At 40.0% G+C, this 22,175-nt stretch overlaps 1 long non-coding RNA gene across 1 annotated transcript in view; it reads right to left on the reverse strand.

Annotated features, from left to right (window-relative positions):
* Positions 1–22: 22 nt before the first annotated feature.
* Positions 23–22,175, reverse strand: part of LOC135422639 (uncharacterized) — a 47,206-nt gene continuing 25,053 nt past the window's right edge. The window contains exons 2-3 of the long non-coding RNA XR_010434535.1: positions 4,762–4,846; positions 23–1,248 (exon numbers count right to left, since the gene is read on the reverse strand). This is a non-coding gene — a long non-coding RNA (uncharacterized LOC135422639). The remainder of the gene's footprint in view (positions 1,249–4,761; positions 4,847–22,175) is intronic.

Here is a 22,175-nt window from a genome sequence, read left to right on the forward strand (position 1 = left end):
CAAAGGGAGTTCAGCAATCAAGACTTCTCTCAGCAATTGTGCACAGAACCCTTCAGCAGACAAGCTGTGCTTTTCTCTCTGGCTCTTCTGAACACTTTTCAGTGCTCCCTTCAGAGACACTTCCAAGCACAGCTAGAGTGCCCTTCCTTACATAGCAGGAATGGGATGGAAAAAAAGGATTCCTCAACTCTTCTTTGCAGCCAGACAAAGTCTCAGAGGAGCACAACATGATTATAATGCTTAAACCTTCCAGAAAATAACAGAAATCCACAGCCTTTTCAATCCTTTTATCCTAGGCCAAACACTAGTGCTTAAAGTCACAGAATTTCTGATGCTGACATCTACCAATGAGGCCAAAATTTTCTCTTGGCCAATCTAATTCTCAGATGAGCTGGCCTAGAAGCATTTCAGGTGTTACCACTTAGTTCACAAATTAAGCATCTCAAAAAAAGGAGAGCTTTTGTGTGAAAGAAATCTATGCATTCAATATAGTGTTATATCATATTTGCTGAAATGCACTTCAATTAACTGAACAGTTTTGGTAATGGGAATCCCATATCCATTCCTTATCAACAACATATACAAGGATGTTATGGAGAACATTGGTATCCTCAGTGTTGAGGTAGCAACTCTACCCTTTGAATGTGATCCATTCTTGCACTATTACAGCAGAAAAACAACATATTCCGTATGCCAGTAAGGGTTTACACCTGGAAAACTGGACTCATCTGATGGATCTACTGTTACAGTAGCTAAAAGCAAAGAGTTAGGCAGAACAACCTTTCACTGGCCATCTACAGACACACACCACAACTGTTATACCTCCCCCTCCTCATTTATCCCCATAAACACTGCAGGCATCTCAAATGTTCTACCTGCACAACAGCTTGTGAACATTTCAACCCACTACTCCAATTAATGCCAATAACACTAATGGAATAAGCCTAATTTTCTCAGGATAAATGTCTGATGCCCAAGACTGTGTTTTCAAAGTCACAATGTCCATATGCTGATTTTAGCTCTAAATTTCATAATTACACAGCTCTGCACCAATTTCAAACCATTTGCTAAGCATGGCTGAGTTTAGCATATTCAGTTACCTCCTCTCTTTCCTGAGGTGCCTTTACAATCAAAAGATAGGGATCTCTTATTTGCCATTCTTTTCTTCCCAATCATTCAAAAAGGACCACAGGTGACTTCTTCCTGAACTTGGCTGTCTAGACATCTCCATGTTCTCTTTTCTCCTGACTGAAAAATATATAAATATCCATTTATTTAACTTAGATAAATAAGTTCATATATAGGTTAATATGAATATTTCACTGGATATGAATGTTGTATGAACCTGTTTATCATTATTTCAGTCTCTACTGTATATGAGAGCAAGTAGGAGCTTCAAGAATAAATACAAGATTAATAAAAGCAGTTAAAAACAAACTGAATGAGAAAGAATTATTTTCTCTCATGTCCAACAGTTCTTTGAGGGTTTCTTAGCCCATGTATAGAGAACACATACATACTCCTGATAGAGACAGCACCTGCATGTAAATCCAACCACTTCTCTGCATGACTGTGTATAATGGATTTTTAGCAGTGCTATAACAATTTCCTAAGTGCTACTAGCCTGTGACCCAGCCTCATTTGGAGCTTTATACTGCCTGCTTTTCTTTTTATTTAAGTCTGCAACAGCCTTCTCTAACAGCCTTGGTTTGTGCCAGGTTAAATGAAAGCTGGCTCAGTAGCAACCTCCCGTGAATGCTGCGCCCACGAGGAGCCCGAAAGCACAGGGCTACAACCAGTCTGGCAGGTTCAGGCACAGCTATTGCTGAGGACAAGTCCCATCCCAGGGATTCATGGAGCAAAAGCAAGAGAAATAACCTCCCAAATGCCTGATGCGCTTTATTTCCCCTAATCTGTATTTTGACCCTATTCCTGCTTGGTTTCCTGACTTCTCACTGGGAAACCATGGATTATGTTGCAAATAGTTGGACCAGTTAATCAGAAGATCATTACTGACAATAGTCCATGGAAGCTGCTGTTTATCAAAAAGCAATAAAAGTAAGATGCAAAGAAAAGTGTCTTTACAATGAGAAATGCAGAGCATAAAAATCAATTTTATACTTAAAAATATATATATTCCTCAATGAACACCTCATTTGTTGAGATATAAACTACCTGTCTGAGTGATGCCGATAGAAAAGAAGCTATTGAGGTAATTAAAGGTTTTTTTCATTACCCTGCCCATGTGCTCATTTTCCTGGAACATGCACATAATGTTAGAGGTTTGATAATTCATCTTTTAAAAAATATTTAAGAACCTTTCAATAAAATAACTCTTTGGAACTGCTATGCAACACCATTTCTGACAGGGTCATAAATAAGGAGAGCAAAGAGGTGATGGAGTAGGAAGCACTGGTCACAGTGTCAGCTGTCCCTCCTTCTCCTGTTGTATTCCCTACAGATTTGAAAGGTCAGAAAGACATGGAACAATGCCCATGTCCTAAGAAGAATGGGTAATAAAGGTTAAAAAAGTTCTGTTGCCAATGAACTTGAAGAATTTTCTTCCTTTTGCTTCACAAAGCACTGAGCTGTCTGGGTTTTGTGGGACTCGGTACTTTGTGATTAACATTTGCTGTGATTGGTTGAACCACTCTATAAAACCAAAAGAAAAGTTCACCTTTAAGATATATATATTTTTAACAACTGACCCATATGGTACAAACTGCTGTCCCAAATGTATTTTTGTGGCAATAGATTTTAAAAGAAAGTTTGTTAAAAAAAATCTGCTTTAAATGATGTGCAACACAACTCACTTCCTGGGTGTAGCAAACACTTAAGTCAGATAAATTCCCGTTCCTTCTGTCTTATCTCCATACATATTTACTCTGCATTGTAACATTTATTCCCTTTCTCTGTTCTTCATAGAGGAAATCTTCTGGCATGTCAAACAAATACATTTTAAAGAGACTAGTTCTTTTAATTAAAAAAATCTTCAGTAAAGAGACTTTCACCACAAGGGTTCCTATTCTCACAAATCTTAAAATGGAATAAAACTATCGAACAATGGCAAACAGAAAATACAATGAGACTTTGAACAGACTTGTGGCAACCTCCGCAGGCCATGGTGCAGGGAAGGACTCAAGGTGTCTGTTAGCCCTGTCCTAGCACAGAAACAACATAAATCCAGAAGGCACCTTGAAAATGTCACCCTGACCATGACTAAGGGAGGACAGATCCAAGCTAACCCACCCTGAGTGGTGTCCATCCAACTGTTCCTGAAGCCCCCACAAAAAATCCTACTACTTCCCTTCAAAGCTCAGAGACAGGGAAAACTGATTACTGCCTTGGTCCTCACAGCAGCATCACATCACACCCCTCGGCTGTGGAAGCTGTGCTAAAACTGTTCAGAAGCTGTGTGTTGCTTAAGAGACACATTTTGGCTGCCCCTTTTCCAGCATTTATATCTCTGTTACCCAGCAGGTGCAGAACACTCAGGTCTGCATCAGCCCTCTGGTTTGCCTTCCTACCAAGCTATCAGCCCCAAACTGCAGCTGTACTACCTGTCTGGACTGAAATTAATCCAAATCTTCCGTGCGTCAGTGTGGGGGCAGAATTGCCTTTGCTCAGCGGGTTGCAAATGCACTCCTCAGTCATTCAAAGCTCTGCCTACAGCCAGCTCTAATTTTACTCTGTTTTGTTTATGCTGGAGTGGCTGGGCTGGTATGTTTTTCATCCCCTCCACTTAGTCTACCTATATCTTTCTAATAACATCTTCTAATAATATATTCGATCCTGATTTATTTATAGCTACTGCCCTTTTGTTCAGGTATTAGTGCTGAAAGTGAGCTGAAAGTGATCTAAACTTGGGCCCAATTACTGTGAAGGTGCCAGGGGTAAGTTACTTATTTGTAGGTTAAGTTTTAGATTTGAAATACTACTGAGATAGATGGATTTTCTGTGTTGTTTCTGCTCCTAGTCACACTGCAGTCTGGATGGGAAGAGAATGCAGTGATGGGGGGAGTAGCGTGGGTGTGTGCCAGCATTTCTTTCTGAAAACTTACAATCTCAAAGGAAAAGTGACTGATGGAGCATCTTTATTTGCCTGACAGGTGGTACTTAGCATAGGGAAGTTGCATTGGATATGCTCGGTCCTTTCACGCTTCAATTAAAGGAAACAAATGGTCAACAAACAGCACAGGGAGAAATCCATCCCAGGGATGCTTTAACGTGCCATCTCGGGTTTGCAAACACTGCTGCTTGTTTGCCTTTTTACTGGGGTTTTTTTTGAAACAACAAGTCTCCTCGTGAGGTGTTACAGCAAAGTGACAGAACAAAGAGGCTTCCTGCGACTTGGCAATCACTGTAATCAGTGTGGTTGGCAGAGCTCGGTGAGGGAGGGGATCCTGCAGCCCATCACAGCCAGGCCCGCGGTGGGAGGGTGGGCACCCTGTGTGTGCGAGTGCCAGGCTGCCAGTGTGGGATGTGAGAGCAAGGAAGTGTCCTGTGGATACCTGAAGGACTCTCCCACACCTACAGCTCTACCAAGGTAGGGAAGGGAACTTCACCTTGATCCCACATCCTGGGGGAAGGTAGTTTCTCCTTCTCCTGCCACTGTGAGCCATTTATCTTAGAGGGGTATAAAAGGGGAGCATGAAGCCAGTAATTTCTCCTTTTGTCCCAACACAAATGCTGATGAAGCTGAATTGAAACATTTGTTCAACCTCATTTCAAACCCTTCAGAGAACCATCGTCAAGACTTACTTCAAGCTCTCAGTCCTCTCAGTCCATCTTTGTCCTTCCCACTGGAATGTTCTTGCTTTTATTTTTCGTCTCCAATACCTAGCTCCTATTTGAAGACATTATTGGATATTATCACCTAGGAAGTCAGCACCTGGTCCTTATATAGAAAGGAAAATCAGAAGCAAAGCTGAGTGAAAAAAGTAATTTTACTTCATCTGTTGAATTTCAGCATGAAATATTTGGCATGAAAACAAGTTTTTTTAAAAAAAAATATTTCTTTTTGAACACCAAATGTATGATATGTAGGCTACAAGAAAAATTAGCTTGCATATAAAAATAGTCTTAATTATTGCATAGGACCCTCATGTCTGCCAGTGTCAGTTAGAATGAATGAGACAACATATTTTTATAGAATATCAGCACTGCAAGTAGCAAAACAAGCCCAGAATTCCTAGGAGGGGAATTTCAGAATTTTGTTACCACAAGTATTTAATTCTTTCTCAAAAACCAGTAACCAAAATAGTCTTTGCACTGGGTTATACCAAAAGCACTCTGCATATGTAAAGCAGAGAGGAAATTAAAAATCAAAAAAATAAATTAAAACAGCAATTCTACAGATTCCTTGTGGACAACAAAGAGAAAATCACGTGGGTGGAAAGCAGAGGAACAAGAAAGTTGGCAACACAGGGGAAGCCCCAGCACATGGAGAATATGGTGATAAAAAGGGTTCAACAGGAAAAAAAAGGAAAAAAGAAAAAAAATAGATTTCAAAATTTCAGGAATATGCTGGGCTCCCAAAATTTAGTGAGAAAGAACTGAACTCCAAGTTTATGGAAGAGTTTGCACTGACTTAACAAGAAATTATTCCAGCAGCTGTGAGCAGGTATTGCAAGGCAGGAATTAGACATTTTCAACTCAGCTTCAAGGGGAGCAATACTCATGAGAGAAGAGCAACAGAGAGGAGAGACTTCTGTACGGGCTCTACTGTGGTCAACCAGGACTCCGTATCTTCCTTTCCCCTCCCTTCCCCAGTGTCCTCTTTCTTCCCCCATCCCAGATCCCTGCAGCCACTTCCAGACAAGCATTTTGTTTTCATTTACAACACTTTTTCCATCTAGATCTTTCACTTTTATTTAGATCCTTCTTTTCCCCATTTCTGTGTGTGACAGAACAACAGTTCTGACAAGAAATCTCCCCACCTCCCCTCATTCTGTGGATGCTTTTTCAGCCAATTAATCTCACATCATGTACCATTCAGCTTTGAGAGGCTGGTGTGACTCCTGAAGGAGACAAAATGTGCTGCTGGGAACAGAGGGGTGGGGGTGATGGAAAGGACCATGAGGAGGCTCCGAGCTGACTGAATTACTCATCGGGAGGGTGCCAGCATGAAAGCCTGGAATATCTTCCTTCTCCGTCTCCTTCCTCACAGACTTCTCTGACACATGGCTGTCAATGTGCCACAGAGCCATTTAGGATGTGTGTGTGTGATGGGATGAGGGACAAAGCTCTGCTGAAACACTCCCAAGTAGGTATTATGGATGTGTCTGTCAGATTCTCTGACAATCCCTTCCCTTAATTAGCAGGTAGGAACAATACAAAATACTAGTTGGGGAGGGATTGCTCTCCCCTTCTGAACATGCCTCTCTAAAAAGAATAGATACATTTTGAAGATCCAAATAAATAATTTGATTTTAAAAAAAAAAGAAAAGAAAAGGAAAAAAAAAAACACCAAACCACAAATCCGATGTTTTTTCACATCCCCTCCTTCCAGCAACATTTTTCTTTCAATTGGAAATGCTTTATGCTAGAAAGGCTGCTGAGTCACATGGAATAACATGCACAACACACAGGAAATTGCAGCCAAATTTCAAACCCAACCATTCTACCTGAGTTCTGAAGGAATTTGGTTACTTTTCTTTGATTCCCTCCCCCCCCCCCCCCCCCGCGACTTCAGTTTCATTCAGTTTTAACTTGTTCTGGAAAAAGCATCCTTAGGTTGCCCTCAGAACCTCCTGACCTATAATTTTTGGATTTTTAGACTTTGTTCCTGGATTTTGAGTCTTTAAAATTCACAAGGGTTAGAAAGGCTGTCTCCTTGCTCTATATTAAATCCACTGTCTAATGTAATATTCCAGTTCTATAGATTAATGCATTAAGATTCATTAATTGTGATTTAAATCATGGGACTCATCACTGCAAACATGCAGAAAAAAGGATCTGATTTCTTAGAGCATCTTTTCCCCTCAAAAAAAACATCAGCATAAGAGTAGCAGTGGGTCATCACCTTCCAAGTACTAGGCATAATAAGAATAATGAGATTTTAGAAGGAATATCCTTGCCCCTTGCAGCGGAATAGGTCAACAAGTTGGGAAGCAGCTGTTTGTTTCTAGCTCTAAAGGATGCTGAGCAGGGATGTATCCAAAACTTCAAGGGTGAAAAAACTGTGAAAAATAAAAGTGACATTTTTCTGACAGCTTCACAAAACAGGAAGGACAAGAAGTTAATCTTCACTCATGTGGCTCATGAGATTCAGCTTCAGCCCAAGGCAGTTTGTTTTATTAAAAACAAATACAACAATTAACAACATCGGCCAAAACTTTGCTACAAAATCCAGCAGAAGATTTTCCTCTTCTTATAATGCATCATTCAATAAATGGAACAAAATATTTAAGAAAGCTTTCCATTTCTGTATTATTTTTGGCTTTTTAAAGGAGATTTAGCACCAATTTTTAAATATATATGTAAAAATTAGATTATTTTTTTGTGCACAACATTGGGAATCTGATGAGAGGAATGGATGCCATCACCTTTGCTCCCAGGTCCTTGAAATAACAGTCTGTGATATTATAGAAGAGCCTGGGTGTCTCTGACACTTCTTTCATTACCCACTGAAAAAGAAAATAGATGTTGTGTAAACTAGAGGCTTGTGGGCACTAATAGCAGATTTTCACATGGGATAAACATATGTTCAGTTTGCTCAGAGCAAGCGAATTTCCCATTTCACTGCAAGAAAAAAAAAAAAAAAGAAAGCCTTACTTTAACTAATGGAAATTTCACTCTGAAACACACTGGTAATTACTTGCAAAATTCAATTCTCTGCCCTTGGATGTTCAAGTGGGTGATAAGAAGAACAGTGTGAAATTCTGGCTATTTATTATCCGTCTTGAAAACACCTGAAGCATCCAAGTTTTTTACCTTTTGTGGATTAGGATTCAATGTCAAATTTGAAGATCGCTGAAAAATAAGACATGAGTAAAGCAGAAAGGATCGGTGCTTAGCTGGAGAACAGGCCAAGGGAAGTCTGGATGTGGATTCTTTTACTTCTGTGCTAGAAGAGAAAACCAAGCTCACAAATCTCAGGAGAACATCCCACCCCCTGCTTCCACTGTTTCAAAGATACCTTGATGTTTAACCTTCAAACTGTATTGCAGCAATTCTTCTCCCACACCAGCATTTTGGTACCTGCACTTAAAGCAAGCACAAAACTGTACAAGAGAAAGAGAGAAAACAAACAGTGCAGGAAAAAAATATTTGGTTCTTTGATAACTTCTGCAGTGTTTGGTCTGTGCTGAAAATTCTGGAGGATCTTTGTTGCACAGAAAGCGGTGATAGTTTCTCTCTGGGTGCCTTACAAATTTTCAAATCATGTCCCCAGATATTCCCTGCTTCCCTAGCTAGGGTGCTTTTAGAAAAAAACTGACAACCCTGCACAACCCTGATGGTTACCTTTGAGAACACAGTGATCCTTTGAGAACACAGTGAAACAGTTACAAACGCTGTCACTCGGTGTTTCACTCAGGGTCTGAGGCTGCACACACCAGCAAGGTGGTTCAAGCCTCCAAATTATTGTTTCAGATTCTACAAATTCAGACAGACAACGGGATCTACCATTTTTGATACCTCAAACCCTTGAGGTTCCTGTCCTGCCATAAGCCTGAATCCACAAAGATATTTAATACTCCAGAGTATTTTTTGGCCAAAGCTTGACTTACCAATTCACATATGTATAAAGCAAGAGTCATTTAAGCACAATATGCTACAAAACCAGAACTCTTCTATCCATGTGGCATTATTCAAAGCTTTTTTTTTTTTTTTTTTTTTTTTTTTTTTTTTTTTTTTTTTTAATGTCTGTGCAGTTGGGAGCAGTGGAAAATGAGACTTGGTCATAAATAAAGTGAAAGTAAGGGTAGACTAGAGGGATTTGATACTATACCTAAAGCAAGATTTCATTACAGGGACTGACAGCCTGAAATACTTGTGCCAATGTTTTTGCCCTCCATAATTTTTTTTTTATATGGTTTCTTACTACAGGAGTTTTGTGATACACAGCAAAAACTGTGTGACTGCCAGATTCCTCATGACACAAAATCAGCAGTGAATCAAACATCGACACATCCCTGCATTCCTTCTCCCTGACTTGGCACATGGTCACACAGAAGGCCATCTCACTTTGGCCATTTGGTGCTTTTGCTGCATTCATCGGATTTTGGCATCAATTCCATGTTCAGCTTTTCTCTCTCCCTCCATCCTCCCACAATACATTCCCTTTGTTCAACTCTGAGTGTTGGCTACATGCCTGCCTCCTCTACTTCTCCCACCCTGGAGCATTAATGAATAGGAGATACCACTGGCTATTGCTTTGTTGCTGGAAGAGGCATCAGTAATGCCAAGAGCTATTTTTGTAGCAAAACGTAATTAGTTTTTAAAAACAACAAAAGAGCTGAATTGTACTTAAAACACTTCTAGATAACTCTGGAGATTTGTTAGTGTTGTTAAAGCCTGGGAATAGGTAACAGTCAGAAAAGGAGTAGCACCTGAGCTAATGATGATAAATCTTGTGTAAAGAATGACTTGAGTTAGGAAAACACTGAAGAAAACCAAAGAAAATTAGATGCCCCTCTAGTTGCCATTTTTAGTTTTCTTTTAGGAAACAGTGCCTAGTTCTGCCATACTGTTGGCTCACAACAGGTCACCACACATCTCCTACTGTCTTTTCCCTCATGATACACATTTCCTGGTTAAACAGGGTTTTCCTTCCAGCTGCCACACACCTGTTACTGAAGGAAGTTTGTAGGGCCAGAATGAGAATGGTCCTCTCACTCTCCCAGGATGAGAGTGACACCGGAGAGTGGCATTAAAATAAAGGTTATACAAAGATAACTGTGAACATGAGGCCCTTCAGGAGGGCCATTAATTCCCAAATGATAGAACTAGGAGGAGAAAGATAGATACAGAATAAACTGCAAAGAAGTAAAACAAGGTTATCATAGCTGAATTGGGAAATATCCCTAGAGGAAAGCTAAGTGAAAGGGAAGGTGGGATACTATACTTGAAGGGCAAATCAGTGAGGACTGGATTCAATGTTAGAGCTCAGTTAGTTTGTGTTAGCCTGCAGAGCAAGAAGTCGGGTCATGCAATGTGATTATTGATCTCTTCCTTTCATGCTGCTCAGTGTTGAGATGCCCTGAATATAAATGGGGGCCTTTAATGGATTCTAGCTATTTTTAAGAGAAGTTTTAAATGTATGGTCACTTCTGAACCATACACATGAACATCCCATGAGACCAACACCCAGAGTCATTAAAAAAGGAGAAGAGAAGAGAAGAGAAGAGAAGAGAAAGAAGAGAAGAGAAGAGGAAGAGAAGAGAAGAGAAGAGAAGAGAAGAGAAGAGAAGAGAAGAGAAGAGAAGAGAAGAGAAGAGAAGAGAAGAGAAGAGAAGAGAAGAGAAGAGAAGAGAAGAGAAGAGAAGAGAAGAGAAGAGAAGAGAAGAGAAGAGAAGAGAAGAGAGAGAAGAGAAGAGAAGAGAAGAGAAGAGAAGAGAAGAGGAAGAGAAGAGAAGAGAAGAGAAGAGAAGAGAAGAGAAGAGAAGAGAAGAAAGAAAAGAAAAGAAAAGAAAAGAAAAGAAAAGAAAAGAAAAGAAAAGAAAAGAAAAGAAAAGAAAAGAAAAGAAAAGAAAAGAAAAGAAAAGAAAAGAAAGAAGAAAAGAGAGAGAGATTTCTGTGCTTGGCATTTGTTTTTATTCTGGCAGTAGCATGTGTCCACATCCCCAGATCCTGTTCATGAGTGATGGAAAAGAAAATGCTTGATGGATTCTGACACAGAGGGACCATCTGGGCAAGGTCTGAACTCAGAGTTGTAAAAGCCCCATGAGAAAGTGAAATTCAAATATGATGCACCCCTGCCACTGCCACACACAGAGAACGACTTGCAAGACAAAAGGCAGTGACAGCTCCAACAAAGCTGTTTGTATAGCAGAACACTGGGATAGTCAGCTGGGGAAAATTTAGGTGAAAAGGACTGAGCCACTAGACTGGCAGAAATTCAGCTTATGGATGCACCTTGGATTAAATATATGATTTTGAACATGTAATTTGTTATTATCATTCCATATGGATACTGCAATAGTCCTGAGACACTCTGTGTACTGGGAGCCACACAGATTCATAAAGAAGCAATGCTCCTTGTTGCATCACATTTAAGGATGCTGAAAGGCAAAATGGATATCAGTATATCAAAACAAGACAGAAGTCTGTGAAAGGTAAAATCCTCAGCCCCAGTCACTGACTAAATCACTAAAAATAAAACAGATTCTGCTGAGTCGATCCAAAGGTTGCTGTTTATTTCAAAGTAGCTTTGGTCACACTCTTGTGAAATCTAATATCCTCATCTTTGTTCCACTGTCTCTGTGGCAATAGAGACTCTGTTACATTGACACACTGTTGGCATCACCATTTTTCTCTGGAAAGACTTCACAGAAATACTCATCCTTTGCTCTCCATTTCCTGTCAATAAAGTAGAGCTAACACTGCTTGCCCTTCTGACTTCCGTTCTCATATCCATTTTCTATTCAATACTTAAGGGCAAAGATTTCCTCCTTTTATGTCCTCTGCAGCATTAAAACCTAAACTAATAGCTACTCATGGTAAAAAATGTGGCTTAAATGAAGGGAACAGTAGTTATTCTCTCTTTTGGAAAGTGGAGCAGGAAGGATTTGGCTATTTTGCAATATTTCAATAAAAAGGCTTGAGTAATAAATATAAATTTTTGAGGTCATGAAGTACCAGCCATTACCATTGCATTTACCAGAGCAGACTGGGAACAAAAAGTATTTTTGCAATCAGAGTCCCTGCCTTCTATTCTCCCCTCCTTTCAAAAGGACTGTGTGTTTGCCATTCTCATGGAGAAACCAGTTTGTGACCTTGTTTCTTAGATAACACTCCTTCCCACAGAAGTGATTAAAACAGTTCAGAGAGCAAATTTTGTTGGTTTGGCTTTGGGTTTTTTTATGATTTCTACTCCTTTGAGAAAGCAGATGCCTGAACATTACTTCAGTGAAGGTACTAATAATAGCTGAATGAGCGTCGGTGCATAAATGCATCATAATATAATGACAAATTGGCTGCCACAAGACCATTTTGAGCAATTCTATACTTTAAGGCTTTTAAAAAATATTAATAACTCTTAAAAAGCTATAGCTTCCAAACCACTCTGTTTCCTGTGTTTTCCTTGAATACAGAAAGGGAAAAAAAAACCTGGAAATACAAGCAAAAGCTTTGTTTGCCATAAGATCAGCCACACCATAAAATAAACTTTCATAAAAAGGAGCAACATGCTCCATAAATCTCAATTTCTTTATAGACAATAAAGCAAAGCTGTCACAGGGGTGACATCACTGAGCACACAGGAAATGTTCTTTGTAGAAATGCTGATTTCAGTAAATATTAGGAGTCTCTGCAGATTAAAGTTTTGAGGAAACCTCTAGCCTAGCTCAAAGTCAGTGGCAGGGGCAGGTGAGGATAAATGAATAGGAAGCAGATAATTTTTCTCTTTTGAATAGCAATTAAGAACCAGAGGATCAGGTGAAACCCATCTTTGAGGATTCATATCCAAGCTGAACTGGTAAAACATTTGGCCATGAAGAGTCTAGTACAATCACAGATCAACTAAATACCACACTACACTGTCAGTTTTTGAGTTTTCTTTGTCCATGAATGTACCTGGTTCAACTACAGACCACTAACTGCACCTCTTGGCCCACTGTTTGAGCATCTGGCCCTAATGGTCAAGAATTACGTGTATGTTCCTCATCCACATCACCAAAAGGAGCTATTCCATCTCTTTTTATTTCTTCAGTCTCAACACTTGGGTGACTTGGGATGGTAAACGTCTTGTTTCCAGTTTGCTGAGATTCCCAAACTGAGTGGAAAGTTCCATGGTTGAATATTTGGCCACATTAAATCCTAGAAAATGCTACTGCCAGCTCTTTAGTGAAACACAACCATGGGTTGAAAGTAGGGAGGCCTTCAGAAAGGAACTGAGCACAGGGGCCTTTTGCACCCGAATGCCCAGCATTTGTTCATTATTCTTCCTTGGCACAGACAAATTATTTATAGATACCATGGGAATTTTTTAGTGCGTAAGAAGTTATCTCTCTCTCTTTCTAACTGTTCTGTTATTTACCCTTGATGAACATCCTCTGATGTTTATCTTTTTGATTTGCCTGCTGTTTATTTACAGATACAGATTTGCTTCTCTCCCCTTTCAAGTAACTTTGGAGCAAAGCTTTCAGTAAGGGATAGCCTGAGGTCGCTGAGCATACAGTCTTTCTTCTCTGCTTGTTTAGTTGGGAGGCTGCAAAGAACAAGCAGACCAAAGTTCAGCTCCATTTACACAGCCTAAATACAGGATTATTTATCAACATCTCCTCTGAAGTCATCCAGGTGGCTTCTGAAGTCATGCCTACCTTTGGGACGGGGCTGCCAGAAGAATAGTAATGCTGAGATTACAAGAATGTGAGTAAGAACAAGGAAAGGGAGAAGGTAATGACAGCAGAGGAATACAGAGTGCAAAAATATTCATTAAAGGTGTAATTATTGATTTTAAAGACAAAGTACTTTTCTACCTGGAGACACAGAATGGCCACTGAGATAAGCTACACCAACAGAAATAAAACCAATAAAGGTAAGTTACTTGGCCTTGGAATTTGCTACATATTTTCTTGTAAATCACAGAGTTTTTTTCAAACATCTGAAAGAGACAGGACATTATGAAGCGATATATTTCTTTTCTTGGAAATTCTGCAAGCATTTTGGAAGAGGTTGAAAGGGAAATTCAGAGTACTGACATGTTAAAGTGGATGAACAAAAAAATTTCACTGTGTCTTTTAGTAAGAGTAGAAGACATTTGTAAATCTAAACAATGACAAAGGGAGGACTTGACCAAAGCCATATATGAATTCACACACACACATTAGACCAGCTCCTAGAAGAGATATCCGGAGATTGCTAAATAAACACATAAACTCATAATGACCCCAAGCTGTAAATTTCTGGAAACTGGGGGAAGCACTGCTCTGTGCTTGCTTTACTCTTCCATTCTTTTCTCATCAGTCTTCCTTGCTGCTGGACAGTTGGACTCGACTAGTTGGAGCTTCAGTCTCACCCACTGACACACTGTTTCAGTCTTACCCAGTTCTTACACTGTTATGTTCTTAACTAGGGGAATAGAGAACAGACTTCACAACACAGCTAAAGGTGTCACTTACGTGAAAATGCTATAACCAAAAAGAGTAATTTCTAATACCCACTGAACTGTGAAATATGTTCTTACTGGAATGTGCACCACTGTATATGCCCAGTAGAGATTTCTCGGCACAGCTCCCTGAGGTGGAACCTAACACCAATGTATCTACAGTTTTACATTATATCCATTCCTAAAGAACATGCAGGTAAGAAAAAACCTCAATATTAATGTGATTGTTCTGGATCTCCCCCAATAATGTTGAGAGAAGAATCCTCATTGCGTGGAAGGCAGGAGAAGTAAACACTTTTGTTGCTGGGTACTGGAGCCGAACAAATTATTTACAATGAATAAGTTATCTGACTAAATTAGACACTTTCTGCTTGCTGAAGACCATTCAGTGGTTGAATGTCAGACAGCTCCTCTGAGTGGAGGGTACCCATGAGTTGTTGGTGAGCATCTCTCTGACAGTAGCAGCTTTCACTGGCTGAGCTCTGTATGAGGCCAACACAGTCTGGGTGAAGGACAGAAGCCTTCCCACCACATCCACAGGGGACATAGGGCCAGCAGGTAGGATGTGACTGGGGAGTGTTCCGTGTGAACACTGTGTCTGTTCTGGATGGCTGAGCCTTCAAAGCACTTCCAGCTTGCACATGTATAATTCAAGTCCTGTGAATACCAACTGTGACATTCTGGGTTGCTATTTGCAAAGAATCATATTTTATTGGGAAATGATGAGCTATTTTGACCCATCTGTACATTTTGACATACTGCCAAAGGAAGAATTGGGGGTGGTCAAAAACATAAACAAAAGGTCTGGGCCAAGGCTCAATATTGGCATATATTTGAGACAGTTCAATTAACTAGATGATTAGCTCCAGTGATCATGTCCAGAAGTGACTGAAGAACCAAACTCTGAGACGGGACTTACTCTGTAACTTCCATCAGTATACTAACCCCTCCCCACATGATGTGGGATGAGACAGTCTGTCCCTGGGTGCAGCACTGAGCCACGGAGATGAAGGGCAGCATATGAGGGTCACAGGGAGCCTGTGGGTCACGTCAGTGCTGGGACTGTCTCACATCTCAGGCATCTCATGCACACATCGGCTGAGAATTTCTGACCGGGGGAGGGAAGGAAGAGAGAGCGAGGGATGTGATGAAGGACAGTGACTCAGGCTGCCATATTTGGTGTGCAGGCAGAAGCAGAGACATGAGTCACCCATCAAGCCAGTCAGGAAGGGCCAGCTTTCTATCCAGAAGATTAATTTGAGACTGGCTGATTTCCAAGAGGAAATCAGATGGAGGGATGCAGGAGGCAGTGTTTCTAGATGAGAGATGTTTCAGAGCATGTGACATGAGAGAGAAGATTAACCACAAAGACACAATATAAATGAAGATAGAGATTATTTTGGAAAGGGAAGGCAAATGAGGGGGATGCACAGCCCCTTTCACTCTCCCCCAGTAAAACTATTTAAGGTTTGGGATATAAAATTCAGTTTGCTATGTTTGTAATTTCTTCTTCCCCAATGGAACTATTGAAATCCCTCACATGATGGAGCTGAGGGACCTCTTTTTAAAAGTATGTATTTTTATAAGCATCTGAGAGAGAAGAAATACCGGAGGAAGATTTTCTGGGACATTGACTTCCCGTAGAGGTACAAATCATACTGCTACCACAAAATCCAAGAAGTGAGGCAGGCAGATTGCAGACGTGTTGCATGCTAAGGTGATCCATGCTGGTGGGCAAAGCCATGCCCAATAAAAGAGTGAATCAGCCACCCTCCAGCACACTCCCAGTTCTGTGTCCCTCAAAAATGGGGCCTCACCAGAGCTCGTGGCTCCTGCCACAGCACAGAAAGGAGAAAAGTTGAAAAGCAACCGTGCTTAATGTTCTTTTTGCCTCTTGAAATGCTCATTTGTTTTTTCTCTAGACTAGAGAAAACTAGACTGTCATTTCATGAATGCTACACTGGGTTGATTTACTCTGAGGTTATTCCAACAACCTTCTCCCTCTTGCAGGAGGCACCAAATGTGAGGATGAGGGTCAGCCTAGCTCTGGTCCTATCTGAAGACAATGCTCATGCTATCAAGTTGCAAGAGGGGAAAGGTGGTGTAGTATGATTATGTTACCACATCCTACATCCAGGGAGACGAGCAAATAGGGGGAAATCTGTCACAACCCTGAGAACATAATTTATGTTGTCTGCAGCCACATTGCCCCATCTACAAAACAGCATTTATGAATTTTCCCTACTTCATAAGGATATTCTGAAGGTGTAGTTCAGCTGCAGACAGTGACTTGGAGTGTGTTTTTACTCTGTCAAACATAATTTTCTATAAACTGTAGTTTTGGGAGTTTTAAAATCTTGCTCACAATACATTGACCAAAAATCTGATTAAGTATGCAGTGGAGAGTGCAGTGACTTCTGTTCAGAGTGCGTTTTCATTGGAACATCAGAACTATTATAGCTGTCTATATAATATACAGGCTTGATATATATGGTATCATTAAGGATTTACATCCTGAGATAGTAATGATTTGAGAGCACATGCTTTATGGACCCTCTTGTCAATAATACAGCACTGAAAAAAAATCCCTGATGACTAGTTTATATTAGTTAATACAGATTTTAAAAGATCATGAAGTACTGGACAAAGTAATTTCTTTGCTTGTCATGAAGAGATTGCCTCCATTTTTTTAATACTCCAACTGTAATGATTTTGTCGTCGGGACCAAGCACTACAAAAATTCTCCCTACAGACAAATTAATATTTTTCTCTAACCAGGCACTTTTGGGCTTTTATTTACTATCTGAAACAGTCCATGGTGGAAGTCACAAGTACTGCAAAGTGAGTATGCCAGCCATTAATGACTTGCAGCCTTCAGCAGCTGTTGACAAGGACCATGGTATTTCCTCCAAGCCCCTGGGTATGAATCTAAGCAGTGGAGCAGAAAGAAGGGGTTAAGATATTCCAGAGTGTTAAAAACTATTTCTGGATCCCATCCTGGTTGAAATGCAGTTCAGCTGGTGAAAATTCAACAAAAATTGACTGAGGACCTCTGCCCAATCAGCCATGTATTATCCATCTCTGACACAAGCAAATCACTTTGCAAGACATTTCCATCTGTCTCCATTCACTTCTTGCCCTTGCTGTTTTGTGTCTCTGTAGCAGACACTGCATTTCCAGCTCTACAAACTGAGGTATCAACCAACTTGCCAACCACCAGCCTTTTGCCATGGTCATGTTTTTAGCATCTTCTCTCCCTTGGCTCCCTGACCTCTGTCCCGCTGCAAAGGGGTGTCTGAGCCCTCTGAGGCTGATCACACCACACAGAAGTGGTCTTCCATCTCTTGCTTCTTTCAGTGATCCCTTGGAAAGGTGCCCTCCACGACAAAGCACTTTCAGAGCAGCCCTGTTTCTGATCCTCTCCCAGCAGCCACCTACGAGCAGGTTGTTGTAACACCTTGTTGATCCCGCTCACATAGGGCCCAAGACTTTTTCCTGCTCTTGGGAGAATAATTCAAGAGATTAATCTGTTCTGACACAGATTTTGTTCAATGACAGCTATAAAAACGTGGCAGAAAGTGGGAGAAAGAGAAAGAATAGCCTGACTTGTGGTCATTTTTCATTTGTGGAATTTCTTAAATCCACTATAAGATATACTTTACATTGAGGGATGATTTAGTTTCCACTTCAAACTCTGGGTCCCTAAACACATAGCTAACACAGAGACCCAGTGTTTCTTTCTTCTGTCTCACTCCCACCTCTCCCCACTCCCTCTCACAGTACCTGAAGGACATGATATTGTTATACTGGGAAAAACAACCATGGCATATGATATGAAGCTGCAGGACCTTTCCATGAAACATATTTTATCTGATCTTTTTCCACAGAAGCAATTTGGAAGCTAAATGGAACTGTAATGCAGAGCTACAAAACTATTTCTCTTTCTAAAGCTCCTTATCATGTTCTGCATTTGTCAGCACTCTGGGTGGGTACATGCTGTGGAGTGCCAGATGAGGAACCAAACCTGCTGGCTGGAGTCCAGGCTTCCCTGTGGTGGAGATCAACATTCAGGAAATAAATGTGCCCATCTCTCATGGATCTCCAGAATCTGAGATCAAGTTTAATGTTCACTGTCACATGTATGTAAAGATAAAGATTTATAACAAGAGAAGAAATAGTTGACAGTCAGGGCTGCTGTGTCCATCTGCATGGTTACACCTGGATGGTAAATAGCTTTTCTGGATTTAAGAGTGGTATGCCCATAAACATGGCCTTTCTATAGTGTTCTCTGCTATTGCAGAGACACAAAACAAAAGCAGAAAAGGCATCAGGAAACCTTTCCAACAGAGTTTCTAGGCTGTAAGATAAAAAATATCCCAGTCCTGATATTGGTAAAAGGTTCCCACGCAGCTGGGCTGCAGCTGCCTTGCCTCTTGTCATTAGAATTAGGCATTTGCTTGTCTGCAATATGCTACAGCTCCCAAGAGAATTGGAGATGGGTCTGTTTGTCTCCAAAAAGGCTGACATCATGCAACCAGGAATACCAAACCTCATCTGTCTCCTCTGTGAACAGCAGAGGCTGTTCCACTTCAGAGAGTCTCCCACCACCAGAAGAGCACTCAGCCATCCTTGTCTTGATCTATAGTGGAAGTTGTCTCTGTCCATGGCAGGGGGTTGGAATTAGAGGATCTTCAAGGTCCCTTCCAACACAAGCCTTTCTAGGATTCTATGAAACCTGGCAGAACGTGAACTTGCCACAAAAACAATTGCCATCTTCCCCTCCACGGTGGACTCCATGATCTTAGAGGTCTTTTCCAGCCCAAATGGTTCTATGGCTTTTTCTGGTCATGCAAAAAGGAATAGAAACTCGTGTGACAAGCAGTACTAAATTTAAGTTAATAAACTATAACGAGACCTTTAGTTCTGTCTCTTGATGATACTCAAACCAGAAGGACTAAAGCTTTTTGTTACAGAGCAGGATAATCTCAGCAGGCCTAACAGAATAAAAATTCCTTTCTGCCAGTACACTGGGAATGACTCAGAATAAACATGGCAAGGAGATCTTAAAATAAAGAAATGCCATAACATCTTGCTTCAGGATAGGGAGGAGAGGAAGATTAAATACTTTCATTAAATTAACTCTCATCTGAATGAGGCTTTTGTTTCATTTTTAAAGAAACTCGGGGTTTTGTTGTCATTTTTTTTTCTTGAGTGGTAAATATAATGCAGAATTCCAGAAGCCTCACTTCTAAACAAGAAAATGTAATCAGTTTCACAGAGCATTGAGACAAATCAATATGGAAGGAGTCAGAAAACCAAACAAAAGCAATGAGAGAAAAATACTACCCTATTTATATGGCCATAATACATGGGAGAAAAAGATACTTAAAATTACAGAGCTAATTTCTAAAGCAGCAAACAACACTAGTCAGTGATAAAAAATAACAGTAAACTATTTCAGCTGAAAAATACCACAAGTCTGTGATGATTATAACAACCCATGTGATGGTCATTGTTGTCTGCAGTATAGAAACATCAGCTATTTTGGCTTCTTTTTGTTTTTTCCATTTGTCATTAGCAGAGAGTAAGAGACCAGAAAAGTAATTATTGTCCAATTAACCCTTGTGACATTTCAGCTTCATTTTCGGCTTCAAAGTTTGGTTTTATAGCCTGATGACTCTTCAGAAGGATAGCAAGACTTTACTGAAGACAGGCACTATCTGACTTCAGTGGGGGCTGCAAGATGCACAGAATCAACAACTAACTGGCTTTAGCATTCAGAGCCATGTCTTAGAGTCTGTGTCATAAGAGAGAAAAAATACTACATCGTAAGTAGTAGAAAAAAAAATCTAAAATCTCATCCTTTTTTCTTAAGATTCTTCCTGTCTCCACTCCAGGAAATGTCACCTTCACATAGAAAGCACAAGCTTTAAAGTCAGCTGAGGATCCACAGACTTTTCAGCGTATTTTAGCAAGGTAGAAGCTGGCTCGGATATCTTCAGAAGAGGTACCTTTGCTGCTCTCTCTTATTAAACACTCACTTTACTTTTTCCATACCTTGAAAAAAATTCATAGTGAATTAATTTTATCAGCTGCAAGTCAGGAAACAATAAGAATGGAAAATAGGAAAGAAAAAAATGCCAAAGTTGAACTGGAATAGAACTCTGTTCTTTTGACATCATGTTCAACGAATCTGAACACAAGGAAAGAAGTACATGTCCACTATTCCAAAGGAAGAAAAATTACAGTGGCTAATGACAATGTGTGACTGCTTTTGGTGTAGGAATATCCCCTTCGAGTCACTGGGAAATAGAAAAACCAAATTACCCTTAAAAAAGTCATAAAGTTCTGTTTCTAATACAAAGGCTTAAATTAAAGAAAACGTTAATCAGATCACCCACTATTCCAATTCCAGTACAAGAGAGCCAGAAGGAAACATCCAGCAAAAAAAAGTTAATATTCATCTGGAGACATATTAAATGAAAATAATCACAAAGTCAACAAACTTCAGCCCATATAAAGTTGCATGCTCATTTTTATTCTGCCATCAGCTCTGTTTTACCTTTGGGCCATTTCATATCTGCTTGAGTTATAACTGGTGTAATAAATGGGTTCTTAGGCAGCATATTTCCATGCAAATTTACATTGTCAAATTACTATTCTTATTCCAGCTCCATCATAGAGGAAAAAAAATAGATCGAGGGATGTGTTTAAAAAAAAATCCTTATGATAAAAAAATAAGGGTTTCAACAGACTTATCATTTGAAATATTATTTTTCACTGGAATAGAAGTGTATGAAATTTAATAGGAGTAGATCCAAAAAGCTTCCAGAGAAATTCAGCTAAAGACCCTGTAAAAGTAAACCTGTTTGGAGAAGTTTTATTTTATCATGAAAAGAAAGTAAAAGAAACACAGTCCAATCAATTGATTTTCATTGACTGGTTTTCAAAGATGATCATTACTATTCAATTTTCCCTATCTACTAAAATCACATGAATAGAACTAATTGTAAAACACAGTATTTTCCTTTGGAAAATTTCAACATTCAAAATCAAACTAAAGTTTAAGTGAGATGTGTGTTTAGCTGCACTGTTTTAGAGAGAGTCACGGGGACTTCAAAGGCACTGTGTAGCTGCTCAAAGTTGTACAAGCACGGCAAAGCTTCACTGGACCCGAGCCCTGGGAAGCTGTGGAGGAGGAGCACAATGCAAGAGCTGAATATGGAAATTTTTCCTGTGTTTGCACCATTCTCTAACTTTTTTTAAAAGGAGGAAAATTTCAATGTATTCTTTTTGAGGTTCGTGGTAGTATGAAAAAGCATTTGCAGTGTGTGCAGCCAGTTGGCTGGCTGAACTGGCTGAGAAAAACCAGCCTTGTAATTTGGGCTATAGTAAATGCTGACAGAAATTTCTCTGATACTGTTCCACTGCAGCTGCCTCATTGTTCTGTTTTAACGTAATCAGCACAGTGAGGAGGAAGAAAGGAGTGTTAATTTTATATCAAATAAACTTTAATTGAGTCTTTCATACTTTAGTACTGTATAATAAATGCATATAATGGTCTCTGGAGTTAGTTCTGGTTGTGACAACGTAGTGTCTCAAAAACTTGTCTTGGGTGCATTATGGTACATTCAGTTCTGTGTCACTGTCTTGTCACCTAAGTGAGAATAGTCCCTGAGACACTCCTGCAGAAGCTCCTGAGAAATCCCATGTCCATCTTTAACAAAAGAGGCTCCTGGGTAAGGGAGCAGCTCCTCAAAATAACCAAAAGGGTCAAGGTGGGCACTGTCAAGGAAGAAGGATGATCCAGAAGGGAAAATTCACTTGCAACCAGTGGTACATCAGAAGCCCCTGAGGCATGGAGGTGGGTTGTGACATGACTGACAGTGACCTTCCAAAACCA

The sequence above is a fragment of the Pseudopipra pipra genome, chromosome 15 (assembly GCF_036250125.1).
Source record: "Pseudopipra pipra isolate bDixPip1 chromosome 15, bDixPip1.hap1, whole genome shotgun sequence".
Classification (NCBI taxonomy): domain Eukaryota; kingdom Metazoa; phylum Chordata; class Aves; order Passeriformes; family Pipridae; genus Pseudopipra; species Pseudopipra pipra.